The sequence below is a fragment of the Stenella coeruleoalba genome (assembly GCF_951394435.1).
Source record: "Stenella coeruleoalba genome assembly, contig: scaffold_50, whole genome shotgun sequence".
Taxonomy (NCBI): domain Eukaryota; kingdom Metazoa; phylum Chordata; class Mammalia; order Artiodactyla; family Delphinidae; genus Stenella; species Stenella coeruleoalba.
Window position 1 is genome coordinate 963,715 of NW_027645987.1, and position 17,007 is coordinate 980,721.

Sequence of the window (17,007 nt, forward strand, 5' to 3'; positions counted from 1 at the left end):
TTGAAAGCGGGGCAGAATTGCAGGAAACCGATTTCAGGAGGTAGACTGGAATTGCATTGAAAGCATAGGAAAAGAGGCAGAACGTCCACAATGATGCACTTGGCCAAAAAGGGCGTATGCGTTTTTTCCTGAATATATTCAGGAAAAAACGCATACGCCCTTTTTGGCCAAGCAAGCAAGCTTGCAAAGGAAATCTGCACTACAAGAAGTCTCACTTCCCCCCGGTCAAAAGGGCCATCTGAAAAAAGTGTAAAATCCAGAAAGGCAGGACAGGCCATGGAGAACTGGGAGCCTTGTTATGCTGATGGGCGGGAGGTAAATTGCCAACAGACACTTGGGAGAAGTGTATGGTGTTTCCTGAAACATCTAAAAAACAAAGCAACAGAGCCTAGGGCACTGCCACTTATGGTCCTATAGCTTAGGGAAATTAAAATCAAAAAGACACAGCCACCCCAAAGCTTGGGACGGCTCTGTTTACAAGAACCTCGTTTACAGTACAAGTTCAACATCGCAGAAAGTGAAAAATGGATAAAGAAGTTGTGGTATTTACTTACAAAGCAATATCACTCAGCAATGAAATCTGTGTCATCAGGCCCTTAGCATCACAATGAGTGGATTCAGGTATGATGATTCTAACTGAAATAAGTCACACAGAAAAAGAAACATCATAAGATATCAGTAATACACGGAATGTAAACTTGGCTACACAGGAACTGAATTACAGAACAGAACAGGGTCTCAAATTTAGAAAACCAACTTATGCTTGCTTAAGGGGAAAGGTGAGTTGGGGTGCTGCATAAAACCAGAGATTGAAATGAGCACAGATAAAGTTCCTTAAGTCAAATATGGAATAGACAAGAGCTACTCCTTGCTCAACGAAATGGACTCAACACCGCATATTAAACGCCTAAGAATGTACCTGACTAGTAAGTATCGTAAAACCTATGGATTGCTATGTCTCCAAAAGAGAATCAAGCATGTGTACAGGGGCATAAACGCAGCAGTGATAGGATTGGAGAGGTTCGGTGAGCAAATGAAGACCCTTTGAAGTCATATTGCATGGTACCCATTACACGGGTCTCAACTCTCCAGGTTTAAGGTATTCTTCCTTCAGCTAAAACATGCATGTGGAACCCAAGTATGATAAACCATGTGAACGGGAGACGTGTTCAAATATGTCTCAGTTTTCCTCCCCTGGTACTCGGGTGCAACATTCCAGACGCTTTACTAACACTCTCCCCACTTGGAGAGTCAGCGCCTTTAACCTCCTGTTTGGCCCAGTTTGCAATTTCTGCGGAAGATGAACAGGAATAGCGAGAACCAATGAGAGGCTAGCTGGAGGTGTCTGGACGGGCAAATTTAACTCTCATTTCCCACCAGGAAGAGGAAATAACCAAAGGCTCAGCGTGCCGTACCGGAACCAGATTAGGGCCTGAAGCCATCCTGCGGTGTTGCGGCCAGCTCAACAGAAAGCGAGTTGAAGAAAGGAGCTCAGGGGCACTGTAATTCACAAACCTGCAGAGTTATAAATGACAGCTATCGTCCAAAAATAGACTGAAGTAAGGCTGCCAAGAGGACATGAAAGCGGGGCAGAATTGCAGGAAACCGATTTCAGGAGGTAGACTGGAATTGCATTGAAAGCATAGGAAAAGAGGCAGAACGTCCACAATGATGCACTTGGCCAAAAAGGGTGTATTCGTTTTTTCCTGAATATATTCAGGAAAAAACGCATACGCCCTTTTTGGCCAACCAAGCAAGCTTGCAAAGGAAATCTGCACTACAATGAAGTCTCACTTCCCCCCGGTCAAAAGGGCCATCTGAAAAAAGTGTAAAATCCAGAAAGGCAGGACAGGCCATGGAGAACTGGGAGCCTTGTCATGCTGATAGGCGGGATGTAAATTGCCAACAGACACTCAGGAGAAGTGTATGGTGTTTCCTGAAACATCTAAAAAACAAAGCAACAGAGCCTAGGGCACTGCCACTTATGGTCCTTTTGCTTAGGGAAATTAAAATCAAAAAGACACAGCCACCCCAAAGTTTGGGACGGCTCTGTTTACAAGAACCTCGTTTACAGTACAAGTTCAACATCGCAGAAAGTGAAAAATGGATAAAGAAGTTGTGGTATTTACTTACAAAGTAATATCACTCAGCAATGAAATCTGTGTTATCAGGCCCTTAGCATCACAATGAGTGGATTCAGGTATGATGATTCTAACTGAAATAAATCACACAGAAAAAGAAACATCATAAGATATCAGTAATACACGGAATGTAAACTTGGCTACACAGGAACTGAATTACAGAACAGAACAGGGTCTCAAATTTAGAAAACAAACTTATGCTTGCTTAAGGGTAAAGGTGAGTTGGGGTGCTGCATAAAACCAGAGATTGAAATGAGCACAGATAAAGTTCCTTAAGTCAAATATGGAATAGACAAGAGCTACTCCTTGCTCAACGAAATGGACTCAACACCGCATATTAAACGCCTAAGAATGTACCTGACTAGTAAGTATCGTAAAACCTATGGATTGCTATGTCTCCAAAAGAGAATCAAGCATGTGTACAGGGGCATAAACGCAGCAGTGATAGGATTGGAGAGGTTCGGTGAGCAAATGAAGACCCTTTGAAGTCATGTTGCATGGTACCCATTACACGGGTCTCAACTCTCCAGGTTTAAGGTATTCTTCCTTCAGCTAAAACATGCATGTGGAACCCAAGTATGATCAACCATGTGAACGGGAGACGTGTTCAAATATGTCTCAGTTTTCCTCCCCTGGTACTCGGGTGCAACATTCCAGACGCTTTACTAACACTCTCCCCACTTGGAGAGTCAGCGCCTTTAACCTCCTGTTTGGCCCAGTTTGCAATTTCTGCGGAAGATGAACAGGAATAGCGAGAACCAATGAGAGGCTAGCTGGAGGTGTCTGGACGGGCAAATTTAACTCTCATTTCCCACCAGGAAGAGGAAATAACCAAAGGCTCAGCGTGCCGTGCCGGAACCAGATTAGGGCCTGAAGCCATCCTGCGGTGTTGCGGCCAGGTCACAAGAAAGCAAGTTGAAGAAAGGAGCTCAGGGGCACTGTAATTCACAAACCTGCAGAGTTATAAATGACAGCTATCGTCCAAAAATAGACTGAAGTAAGGCTGCCAAGAGGACTTGAAAGCGGGGCAGAATTGCAGGAAACCGATTTCAGGAGGTAGACTGGAATTGCATTGAAAGCATAGGAAAAGAGGCAGAACGTCCACAATGATGCACTTGGCCAAAAAGGGCGTATGCGTTTTTTCCTGAATATATTCAGGAAAAAACGCATACGCACTTTTTGGCCAAGCAAGCAAGCTTGCAAAGGAAATCTGCACTACAAGAAGTCTCACTTCCCCCCGGTCAAAAGGGCCATCTGAAAAAAGTGTAAAATCCAGAAAGGCAGGACAGGCCATGGAGAACTGGGAGCCTTGTTATGCTGATGGGCGGGAGGTAAATTGCCAACAGACACTTGGGAGAAGTGTATGGTGTTTCCTGAAACATCTAAAAAACAAAGCAACAGAGCCTAGGGCACTGCCACTTATGGTCCTATAGCTTAGGGAAATTAAAATCAAAAAGACACAGCCACCCTAAAGCTTGGGACGCCTCTGTTTACAAGAACCTCGTTTACAGTACAAGTTCAACATCGCAGAAAGTGAAAAATGGATAAAGAAGTTGTGGTATTTACTTACAAAGCAATATCACTCAGCAATGAAATCTGTGTCATCAGGCCCTTAGCATCACAATGAGTGGATTCAGGTATGATGATTCTAACTGAAATAAGTCACACAGAAAAAGAAACATCATAAGATATCAGTAATACACGGAATGTAAACTTGGCTACACAGGAACTGAATTACAGAACAGAACAGGGTCTCAAATTTAGAATACCAACTTATGCTTGCTTAAGGGTAAAGGTGAGTTGGGGTGCTGCATAAAACCAGAGATTGAAATGAGCACAGATAAAGTTCCTTAAGTCAAATATGGAATAGACAAGAGCTACTCCTTGCTCAACGAAATGGACTCAACACCGCATATTAAACGCCTAAGAATGTACCTGACTAGTAAGTATCGTAAAACCTATGGATTGCTATGTCTCCAAAAGAGAATCAAGCATGTGTACAGGGGCATAAACGCAGCAGTGATAGGATTGGAGAGGTTCGGTGAGCAAATGAAGACCCTTTGAAGTCATATTGCATGGTACCCATTCCACGGGTTTCAACTACCCAGGTTTTAGGTATTCTTCCTTCAGCTAAAACATGCATGTGGAACCCAGAGTATGATCAACCATGTGATCGGGAGACGTGTTCAAATATGTCTCAGTTTTCCTCCCCTGGTACTCGGGTGCAACATTCCAGACGCTTTACTAACACTCTCCCCACTTGGAGAGTCAGCGCCTTTAACCTCCTGTTTGGCCCAGTTTGCAATTTCTGCGGAAGATGAACAGGAATAGCGAGAACCAATGAGAGGCTAGCTGGAGGTGTCTGGACGGGCAAATTTAACTCTCATTTCCCACCAGGAAGAGGAAATAACCAAAGGCTCAGCGTGCCATACCGGAACCAGATTAGGGCCTGAAGCCATCCTGCGGTGTTGCGGCCAGCTCAAAAGAAAGCGAGTTGAAGAAAGGAGCTCAGGGGCACTGTAATTCACAAACCTGCAGAGTTATAAATGACAGCTATTGTCCAAAAATAGACTGAAGTAAGGCTGCCAAGAGGACATGAAAGCGGGGCAGAATTGCAGGAAACCGATTTCAGGAGGTAGACTGGAATTGCATTGAAAGCATAGGAAAAGAGGCAGAACGTCCACAATGATGCACTTGGCCAAAAAGGGCGTATGCGTTTTTTCCTGAATATATTCAGGAAAAAACGCATACGCCCTTTTTGGCCAACCAAGCAAGTTTGCAAAGGAAATCTGCACTACAATGAAGTCTCACTTCCCCCCGGTCAAAAGGGCCATCTGAAAAAAGTGTAAAATCCAGAAAGGCAGGACAGGCCATGGAGAACTGGGAGCCTTGTTATGCTGATAGGCGGGATGTAAATTGCCAACAGACACTCAGGAGAAGTGTATGGTGTTTCCTGAAACATCTAAAAAACAAAGCAACAGAGCCTAGGGCACTGCCACTTATGGTCCTTTTGCTTAGGGAAATTAAAATCAAAAAGACACAGCCACCCCAAAGTTTGGGACGGCTCTGTTTACAAGAACCTCGTTTACAGTACAAGTTCAACATCGCAGAAAGTGAAAAATGGATAAAGAAGTTGTGGTATTTACTTACAAAGTAATATCACTCAGCAATGAAATCTGTGTTATCAGGCCCTTAGAATCACAATGAGTGGATTCAGGTATGATGATTCTAACTGAAATAAGTCACACAGAAAAAGAAACATCATAAGATATCAGTAATACACGGAATGTAAACTTGGCTACACAGGAACTGAATTACAGAACAGAACAGGGTCTCAAATGTAGAAAACAAACTTATGCTTGCTTAAGGGTAAAGGTGAGTTGGGGTGCTGCATAAAACCAGAGATTGAAATGAGCACAGATAAAGTTCCTTAAGTCAAATATGGAATAGACAAGAGCTACTCCTTGCTCAACGAAATGGACTCAACACCGCATATTAAACGCCTAAGAATGTACCTGACTAGTAAGTATCGTAAAACCTATGGATTGCTATGTCTCCAAAAGAGAATCAAGCATGTGTACAGGGGCATAAACGCAGCAGTGATAGGATTGGAGAGGTTCGGTGAGCAAATGAAGACCCTTTGAAGTCATGTTGCATGGTACCCATTCCACGGGTCTCAACTCTCCAGGTTTAAGGTATTCTTCCTTCAGCTAAAACATGCATGTGGAACCCAAGTATGATCAACCATGTGATCGGGAGACGTGTTCAAATATGTCTCAGTTTTCCTCCCCTGGTACTCGGGTGCAACATTCCAGACGCTTTACTAACACTCTCCCCACTTGGAGAGTCAGCGCCTTTAACCTCCTGTTTGGCCCAGTTTGCAATTTCTGCGGAAGATGAACAGGAATAGCGAGAACCAATGAGAGACTAGCTGGAGGTGTCTGGACGGGCAAATTTAACTCTCATTTCCCACCAGGAAGAGGAAATAACGAAAGGCTCAGCGTGCCGTGCCGGAACCAGATTAGGGCCTGAAGCCATCCTGCGGTGTTGCGGCCAGCTCAAAAGAAAGCGAGTTGAAGAAAGGAGCTCAGGGGCACTGTAATTCACAAACCTGCAGAGTTATAAATGACAGCTATCGTCCAAAAATAGACTGAAGTAAGGCTGCCAAGAGGACTTGAAAGCGGGGCAGAATTGCAGGAAACCGATTTCAGGAGGTAGACTGGAATTGCATTGAAAGCATAGGAAAAGAGGCAGAACGTCCACAATGATGCACTTGGCCAAAAAGGGCGTATGCGTTTTTTCCTGAATATATTCAGGAAAAAACGCATACGCCCTTTTTGGCCAACCAAGCAAGCTTGCAAAGGAAATCTGCACTACAATGAAGTCTCACTTCCCCCCGGTCAAAAGGGCCATCTGAAAAAAGTATAAAATCCAGAAAGGCAGGACAGGCCATGGAGAACTGGGAGCCTTGTTATGCTGATGGGCGGGATGTAAATTGCCAACAACCACTCGGGAGAAGTTTATGGTGTTTCCTGAAACATCTAAAAAACAAAGCAACAGAGCCTAGGGCACTGCCACTTATGGTCCTATAGCTTAGGGAAATTAAAATCAAAGAGACACAGCCACCCCAAAGTTTGGGACGCCTCTGTTTACAAGAACCTCGTTTACAGTACAAGTTCAACATCGCAGAAAGTGAAAAATGGATAAAGAAGTTGTGGTATTTACTTACAAAGCAATATCACTCAGCAATGAAATCTGTGTCATCAGGCCCTTAGCAGCACAATGAGTGGATTCAGGTATGATGATTCTAACTGAAGTAAGTCACACAGAAAAAGAAACATCATAAGATATCAGTAATACACGGAATGGAAACTTGGCTACACAGGAACTGAATTACAGAACAGAACAGGGTCTCAAATTTAGAAAACCAACTTATGCTTGCTTAAGGGTAAAGGTGAGTTGGGGTGCTGCATAAAACCAGAGATTGAAATGAGCACAGATAAAGTTCCTTAAGCCAAATATGGAATAGACAAGAGCTACTCCTTGCTCAACGAAATGGACTCAACACCGCATATTAAATGCCTAAGAATGTACCTGACTAGTAAGTATCTTAAAACCTATGGATTGCTATGTCTCCGAAAGAGAATCAAGCATGTGTACAAGGGCATAAACGCAGCAGTGATAGGATTGGAGAGGTTCGGTGAGCAAATGAAGACCCTTTGAAGTCATATTGCATGGTACCCATTCCACGGGTCTTAACTCTCCAGGTTTAAGGTATTCTTCCTTCAGCTAAAACATGCATGTGGAACCCAAGTATGATCAACCATGTGAACGGGAGACGTGTTCAAATATGTCTCAGTTTTCCTCCCCTGGTACTCGGGTGCAACATTCCAGACGCTTTACTAACACTCTCCCAACTTGGAGAGTCAGCGCCTTTAACCTCCTGTTTGGCCCAGTTTGCAATTTCTGCGGAAGATGAACAGGAATAGCGAGAACCAATGAGAGACTAGCTGGAGGTGTCTGGACGGGCAAATTTAACTCTCATTTCCCACCAGGAAGAGGAAATAACGAAAGGCTCAGCGTGCCGTGCCGGAACCAGATTAGGGCCTGAAGCCATCCTGCGTTGTTGCGGCCAGCTCAAAAGAAAGCGAGTTGAAGAAAGGAGCTCAGGGGCACTGTAATTCACAAACCTGCAGAGTTATAAATGACAGCTATCGTCCAAAAATAGACTGAAGTAAGGCTGCCAAGAGGACTTGAAAGCGGGGCAGAATTGCAGGAAACCGATTTCAGGAGGTAGACTGGAATTGCATTGAAAGCATAGGAAAAGAGGCAGAACGTCCACAATGATGCACTTGGCCAAAAAGGGCGTATGCGTTTTTTCCTGAATATATTCAGGAAAAAACGCATACGACCTTTTTGGCCAACCAAGCAAGCTTGCAAAGGAAATCTGCACTACAATGAAGTCTCACTTCCCCCCGGTCAAAAGGGCCATCTGAAAAAAGTGTAAAATCCAGAAAGGCAGGACAGGCCATGGAGAACTGGGAGCCTTGTTATGCTGATGGGCGGGATGTAAATTGCCAACAACCACTCGGGAGAAGTGTATGGTGTTTCCTGAAACATCTAAAAAACAAAGCAACAGAACCTAGGGCACTTCCACTTATGGTCCTATAGCTTAGGGAAATTAAAATCAAAAAGACACAGCCACCCCAAAGTTTGGAACGGCTCTGTTTACAAGAACCTCGTTTACAGTACAAGTTCAACATCGCAGAAAGTGAAAAATGGATAAAGAAGTTGTGGTATTTACTTACAAAGCAATATCACTCAGCAATGAAATCTGTGTCATCAGGCCCTTAGCAGCACAATGAGTGGATTCAGGTATGATGATTCTAACTGAAGTAAGTCACAGAGAAAAAGAAACATCATAAGATATCAGTAATACACGGAATGTAAACTTGGCTACACAGGAACTGAATTACAGAACAGAACAGGGTCTCAAATTTAGAAAACCAACTTATGCTTGCTTAAGGGTAAAGGTGAGTTGGGGTGCTGCATAAAACCAGAGATTGAAATGAGCACAGATAAAGTTCCTTAAGCCAAATATGGAATAGACAAGAGCTACTCCTTGCTCAACGAAATGGACTCAACACCGCATATTAAATGCCTAAGAATGTACCTGACTAGTAAGTATCTTAAAACCTATGGATTGCTATGTCTCCGAAAGAGAATCAAGCATGTGTACAAGGGCATAAACGCAGCAGTGATAGGATTGGAGAGGTTCGGTGAGCAAATGAAGACCCTTTGAAGTCATATTGCATGGTACCCATTCCACGGGTCTTAACTCTCCAGGTTTAAGGTATTCTTCCTTCAGCTAAAACATGCATGTGGAACCCAAGTATGATCAACCATGTGAACGGGAGACGTGTTCAAATATGTCTCAGTTTTCCTCCCCTGGTACTCGGGTGCAACATTCCAGACGCTTTACTAACACTCTCCCAACTTGGAGAGTCAGCGCCTTTAACCTCCTGTTTGGCCCAGTTTGCAATTTCTGCGGAAGATGAACAGGAATAGCGAGAACCAATGAGAGACTAGCTGGAGGTGTCTGGACGGGCAAATTTAACTCTCATTTCCCACCAGGAAGAGGAAATAACGAAAGGCTCAGCGTGCCGTGCCGGAACCAGATTAGGGCCTGAAGCCATCCTGCGTTGTTGCGGCCAGCTCAAAAGAAAGCGAGTTGAAGAAAGGAGCTCAGGGGCACTGTAATTCACAAACCTGCAGAGTTATAAATGACAGCTATCGTCCAAAAATAGACTGAAGTAAGGCTGCCAAGAGGACTTGAAAGCGGGGCAGAATTGCAGGAAACCGATTTCAGGAGGTAGACTGGAATTGCATTGAAAGCATAGGAAAAGAGGCAGAACGTCCACAATGATGCACTTGGCCAAAAAGGGCGTATGCGTTTTTTCCTGAATATATTCAGGAAAAAACGCATACGACCTTTTTGGCCAACCAAGCAAGCTTGCAAAGGAAATCTGCACTACAATGAAGTCTCACTTCCCCCCGGTCAAAAGGGCCATCTGAAAAAAGTGTAAAATCCAGAAAGGCAGGACAGGCCATGGAGAACTGGGAGCCTTGTTATGCTGATGGGCGGGATGTAAATTGCCAACAACCACTCGGGAGAAGTGTATGGTGTTTCCTGAAACATCTAAAAAACAAAGCAACAGAACCTAGGGCACTTCCACTTATGGTCCTATAGCTTAGGGAAATTAAAATCAAAAAGACACAGCCACCCCAAAGTTTGGAACGGCTCTGTTTACAAGAACCTCGTTTACAGTACAAGTTCAACATCGCAGAAAGTGAAAAATGGATAAAGAAGTTGTGGTATTTACTTACAAAGCAATATCACTCAGCAATGAAATCTGTGTCATCAGGCCCTTAGCAGCACAATGAGTGGATTCAGGTATGATGATTCTAACTGAAGTAAGTCACAGAGAAAAAGAAACATCATAAGATATCAGTAATACACGGAATGTAAACTTGGCTACACAGGAACTGAATTACAGAACAGAACAGGGTCTCAAATTTAGAAAACCAACTTATGCTTGCTTAAGGGTAAAGGTGAGTTGGGGTGCTGCATAAAACCAGAGATTGAAATGAGCACAGATAAAGTTCCTTAAGTCAAATATGGAATAGACAAGAGCTACTCCTTGCTCAACGAAATGGACTCAATACCGCATATTAAACGCCTAAGAATGTACCTGACTAGTAAGTATCGTAAAACCTATGGATTGCTATGTCTCCGAAAGAGAATCAAGCATGTGTACAGGGGCATAAACGAAGCAGTGATAGGATTGGAGAGGTTCGGTGAGCAAATGAAGACCCTTAGAAGTCATATTGCATGGTACCCATTACACGGGTCTTAACTCTCCAGGTTTAAGGTATTCTTCCTTCAGCTAAAACATGCATGTGGAACCTAGAGTATGATCAACCATGTGATCGGGAGACGTGTTCAAATATGTCTCAGTTTTCCTCCCCTGGTACTCGGGTGCAACATTCCAGACGCTTTACTAACACTCTCCCCACTTGGAGAGTCAGCGCCTTTAACCTCCTGTTTGGCCCAGTTTGCAATTTCTGCGGAAGATGAACAGGAATAGCGAGAACCAATGAGAGACTAGCTGGAGGTGTCTGGACGGGCAAATTTAACTCTCATTTCCCACCATGAAGAGGAAATAACCAAAGGCTCAGCGTGCCGTGCCGGAACCAGATTAGGGCCTGAAGCCATCCTGAGGTGTTGCGGCCAGGTCACAAGAGAGCAAGTTGAAGAAAGGAGCTCAGGGGCACTGTAATTCACAAACCTGCAGAGTTATAAATGACAGCTTTCGTCCAAAAATAGACTGAAGTAAGGCTGCCAAGAGGACTTGAAAGCGGGGCAGAATTGCAGGAAACCGATTTTAGGAGGTAGACTGGAATTGCATTGAAAGCATAGGAAAAGAGGCAGAACGTCCACAATGATGCACTTGGCCAAAAAGGGCGTATGCGTTTTTTCTTAAATATATTCAGGAAAAAACGCATACGCCCTTTTTGGCCAACCAAGCAAGCTTGCAAAGGAAATCTGCACTACAATGAAGTCTCACTTCCCCCCAGTCAAAAGGGCCATCTGAAAAAAGTGTAAAATCCAGAAAGGCAGGACAGGCCATGGAGAACTGGGAGCCTTGTTATGCTGATGGGCGGGATGTAAATTGCCAACAACCACTCGGGAGAAGTGTATGGTGTTTCCTGAAACATCTAAAAAACAAAGCAACAGAACCTAGGGCACTTCCACTTATGGTCCTATAGCTTAGGGAAATTAAAATCAAAAAGACACAGCCACCCCAAAGTTTGGAACGGCTCTGTTTACAAGAACCTCGTTTACAGTACAAGTTCAACATCGCAGAAAGTGAAAAATGGATAAAGAAGTTGTGGTATTTACTTACAAAGCAATATCACTCAGCAATGAAATCTGTGTCATCAGGCCCTTAGCAGCACAGTGAGTGGATTCAGGTATGATGATTCTAACTGAAATAAGTCACACAGAAAAAGAAACATCATAAGATATCAGTAATACACGGAATGTAAACTTGGCTACACAGGAACTGAATTCCAAAACAGAACAGGTTCTCAAATTTAGAAAACCAACTTATGCTTGCTTAAGGGTAAAGGTGAGTTGGGGTGCTGCATAAAACCAGAGATTGAAATGAGCACAGATAAAGTTCCTTAAGCCAAATATGGAATAGACAAGAGCTACTCCTTGCTCAATGAAATGGACTCAACACCGCATATTAAATGCCTAAGAATGTACCTGACTAGTAAGTATCTTAAAACCTATGGATTGCTATGTCTCCGAAAGAGAATCAAGCATGTGTACAGGGGCATAAACGCAGCAGTGATAGGATTGGAGAGGTTCGGTGAGCAAATGAAGACCCTTTGAAGTCATATTGCATGGTACCCATTCCACGGGTTTCAACTACCCAGGTTTTAGGTATTCTTCCTTCAGCTAAAATATGCATGTGGAACCCAGAGTATGATCAACCATGTGATCGGGAGACGTGTTCAAATATGTCTCAGTTTTCCTCCCCTGGTACTCGGGTGCAACATTCCAGACGCTTTACTAACACTCTCCCGACTTGGAGAGTCAGTCCCTCTAACCTCCTGTTTGGCCCAGTTTGCAATTTCTGCGGAAGATGAACAGGAATAGCGAGAACCAATGAGAGACTAGCTGGAGGTGTCTGGACGGGCAAATTTAACTCTCATTTCCCACCAGGAAGAGGAATTAACCAAAGTCTCAGCGTGCCGTGCCGGAACCAGATTAGGGCCTGAAGCCATCCTGCGGTGTTGCGGCCAGCTCAAAAGAAAGCGAGTTGAAGAAAGGAGCTCAGGGGCACTGTAATTCACAAACCTGCAGAGTTATAAATGACAGCTATCGTCCAAAAATAGACTGAAGTAAGGCTGCCAAGAGGACTTGAAAGTGGGGCAGAATTGCAGGAAACCGATTTCAGGAGGTAGACTGGAATTGCATTGAAAGCATAGGAAAAGAGGCAGAACGTCCACAATGATGCACTTGGCCAAAAAGGGCGTATGCGTTTTTTCCTGAATATATTCCCGAAAAAACGCATATGCCCTTTTTGGCCAACCAAGCAAGCTTGCAAAGGAAATCTGCACTACAATGAAGTCTCACTTCCCCCCGGTCAAAAGGGCCATCTGAAAAAAGTGTAAAATCCAGAAAGGCAGGACAGGCAATGGAGAACTGGGAGCCTTGTTATGCTGATGGGCGGGATGTAAATTGCCAACAACCACTCGGGAGAAGTGTATGGTGTTTCCTGAAACATCTAAAAAACAAAGCAACAGAGCCTAGGGCACTTCCACTTATGGTCCTATAGCTTAGGGAAATTAAAATCAAAAAGACACAGCCACCCCAAAGTTTGGAATGGCTCTGTTTACAAGAACCTCGTTTACAGTACAAGTTCAACATCGCAGAAAGTGAAAAATGGATAAAGAAGTTGTGGTATTTACTTACAAAGCAATATCACTCAGCAATGAAATCTGTGTCATCAGGCCCTTAGCATCACAATGAGTGGATTCAGGTATGATGATTCTAACTGAAATAAGTCACACAGAAAAAGAAACATCATAAGATATCAGTAATACACGGAATGTAAACTTGGCTACACAGGAACTGAATTACAGAACAGAACAGGGTCTCAAATTTAGAAAACCAACTTAAGCTTGCTTAAGGGTAAAGGTGAGTTGGGGTGCTGCATAAAACCAGAGATTGAAATGAGCACAGATAAAGTTCCTTAAGTCAAATATGGAATAGACAAGAGCTACTCCTTGCTCAACGAAATGGACTCAACACCGCATATTAAACGCCTAAGAATATACCTGACTAGTAAGTTTCGTAAAACCTATGGATTGCTATGTCTCCAAAAGAGAATCAAGTATGTGTACAGGGGCATAAACGCAGCAGTGATAGGATTGGAGAGGTTCGGTGATCAAAAGAAGACCCTTTGAAGTCATATTGCATGGTACCCATTCCACGGGTCTCAACTCTCCAGGTTTAAGGTATTCTTCCTTCAGCTAAAACATGCATGTGGAACCCAAGTATGATCAACCATGTGAACGGGAGACGTGTTCAAATATGTCTCAGTTTTCCTCCCCTGGTACTCGGGTGCAACATTCCAGACGCTTTACTAACACTCTCCCCACTTGGAGAGTCAGCGCCTTTAACCTCCTGTTTGGCCCAGTTTGCAATTTCTGCGGAAGATGAACAGGAATAGTGAGAACCAATGAGAGGCTAGCTGGAGGTGTCTGGACGGGCAAATTTAACTCTCATTTCCCACCAGGAAGAGGAATTAACCAAAGGCTCAGTGTGCCGGGCCGGAACCAGATTAGGGCCTGAAGCCATCCTGCGGTGTTGCGGCCAGCTCAAAAGAAAGCGAGTTGAAGAAAGGAGCTCAGGGGCACTGTAATTCACAAACCTGCAGAGTTATAAATGACAGCTATCGTCCAAAAATAGACTGAAGTAAGGCTGCCAAGAGGACTTGAAAGCGGGGCAGAATTGCAGGAAACCGATTTCAGGAGGTAGACTGGAATTGCATTGAAAGCATAGGAAAAGAGGCAGAACGTCCACAATGATGCACTTGGTCAAAAAGGGCGTATGCGTTTTTTCCTGAATATATTCAGGAAAAAACGCATACGCCCTTTTTGGCCAAACAAGCAAGCTTGCAAAGGAAATCTGCACTACAATGAAGTCTCACTTCCCCCCGGTCAAAAGGGCCATCTGAAAAAAGTGTAAAATCCAGAAAGGCAGGACAGGCCATGGAGAACTGGGAGCCTTGTTATGCTGATGGGCGGGATGTAAATTGCCAACAACCACTCGGGAGAAGTGTATGGTGTTTTCTGAAACATCTAAAAAACAAAGCAACAGAACCTAGGGCACTTCCACTTATGGTCCTATAGCTTAGGGAAATTAAAATCAAAAAGACACAGCCACCCCAAAGTTTGGAACGGCTCTGTTTACAAGAACCTCATTTACAGTACAAGTTCAACATCGCAGAAAGTGAAAAATGGATAAAGAAGTTGTGGTATTTACTTACAAAGCAATATCACTCAGCAATGAAATCTGTGTCATCAGGCCCTTAGCAGCACAGTGAGTGGATTCAGGTATGATGATTCTAACTGAAGTAAGTCACAGAGAAAAAGAAACATCATAAGATATCAGTAATACACGGAATGTAAACTTGGCTACACAGGAACTGAATTACAGAACAGAACAGGGTCTCAAATTTAGAAAACCAACTTATGCTTGCTTAAGGGTAAAGGTGAGTTGGGGTGTTGCATAAAACCAGAGATTGAAATGAGCACAGATAAAGTTCCTTAAGCCAAATATGGAATAGACAAGAGCTACTCCTTGCTCAACGAAATGGACTCAACACCGCATATTAAACGCCTAAGAATGTACCTAACTAGTAAGTATCGTAAAACCTATGGATTGCTATGTCTCCGAAAGAGAATCAAGCATGTGTACAGGGGCATAAACGCAGCAGTGATAGGATTGGAGAGGTTCGGTGAGCAAATGAAGACCCTTTGAAGTCATATTGCATGGTACCCATTACACGGGTCTTAACTCTCCAGGTTTAAGGTATTCTTCCTTCAGCTAAAACATGCATGTGGAACCTAGAGTATGATCAACCATGTGATCAGGAGACGTGTTCAAATATGTCTCAGTTTTCCTCCCCTGGTACTCGGGTGCAACATTCCAGACGCTTTACTAACACTCTCCCCACTTGGAGAGTCAGCGCCTTTAACCTCCTGTTTGGCCCAGTTTGCAATTTCTGCGGAAGATGAACAGGAATAGCGAGAACCAATGAGAGGCTAGCTGGAGGTGTCTGGACGGGCAAATTTAACTCTCATTTCCCACCAGGAAGAGGAAATAACCAAAGGCTCAGCATGCCGTACCGGAACCAGATTAGGGCCTGAAGCCATCCTGCGGTGTTGCGGCCAGCTCAAAAGAAAGCGAGTTGAAGAAAGGAGCTCAGGGGCACTGTAATTCACAAACCTGCAGAGTTATAAATGACAGCTATCGTCCAAAAATAGACTGAAGTAAGGCTGCCAAGAGGACTTGAAAGCGGGGCAGAATTGCAGGAAACCGATTTCAGGAGGTAGACTGGAATTGCATTGAAAGCATAGGAAAAGAGGCAGAACGTCCACAATGATGCACTTGGCCAAAAAGGGCGTATGCGTTTTTTCCTGAATATATTCAGGAAAAAACGCATACGCCCTTTTTGGCCAACCAAGCAAGCTTGCAAAGGAAATCTGCACTACAATGAAGTCTCACTTCCCCCCAGTCAAAAGGGCCATCTGAAAAAAGTGTAAAATCCAGAAAGGCAGGACAGGCCATGGAGAACTGGGAGCCTTGTTATGCTGATGGGCGGGATGTAAATTGCGAACAACCACTCGGGAGAAGTGTATGGTGTTTCCTGAAACATCTAAAAAACAAAGCAACAGAACCTAGGGCACTTCCACTTATGGTCCTATAGCTTAGGGAAATTAAAATCAAAAAGACACAGCCACCCCAAAGTTTGGAACGGCTCTGTTTACAAGAACCTCGTTTACAGTACAAGTTCAACATCGCAGAAAGTGAAAAATGGATAAAGAAGTTGTGGTATTTACTTACAAAGCAATATCACTCAGCAATGAAATCTGTGTCATCAGGCCCTTAGCAGCACAATGAGTGGATTCAGGTATGATGATTCTAACTGAAATAAGTCACACAGAAAAAGAAACATCATAAGATATCAGTAATACACGGAATGTAAACTTGGCTACACAGGAACTGAATTACAGAACAGAACAGGGTCTCAAATTTAGAAAACCAACTTATGCTTGCTTAAGGGTAAAGGTGAGTTGGGGTGCTGCATAAAACCAGAGATTGAAATGAGCACAGATAAAGTTCCTTAAGCCAAATATGGAATAGACAAGAGCTACTCCTTGCTCAACGAAATGGACTCAACACCCCATATTAAACGCCTAAGAATGTACCTGACTAGTAAGTATCTTAAAACCTATGGATTGCTATGTCTCCGAAAGAGAATCAAGCATGTGTACAGGGGCATAAACGCAGCAGTGATAGGATTGGAGAGGTTCGGTGAGCAAATGAAGACCCTTTGAAGTCATATTGCATGGTACCCATTCCACGGGTTTCAACTACCCAGGTTTAAGGTATTCTTCCTTCAGCTAAAACATGCATGTGGAACCTAGAGTATGATCAAACATGTGATCGGGAGATGTGTTCAAATATGTCTCAGTTTTCCTCCCCTGGTACTCGGGTGCAACA

At 43.7% G+C, this 17,007-nt stretch overlaps 1 long non-coding RNA gene across 10 annotated transcripts in view; it reads right to left on the reverse strand.

Moving 5' to 3' along the window:
* LOC307181410 overlaps positions 1-17,007 on the reverse strand; it is a 1,574,020-nt gene that overhangs the window by 796,853 nt on the left and 760,160 nt on the right. The gene's annotated exons all lie outside the window — the stretch shown is intronic.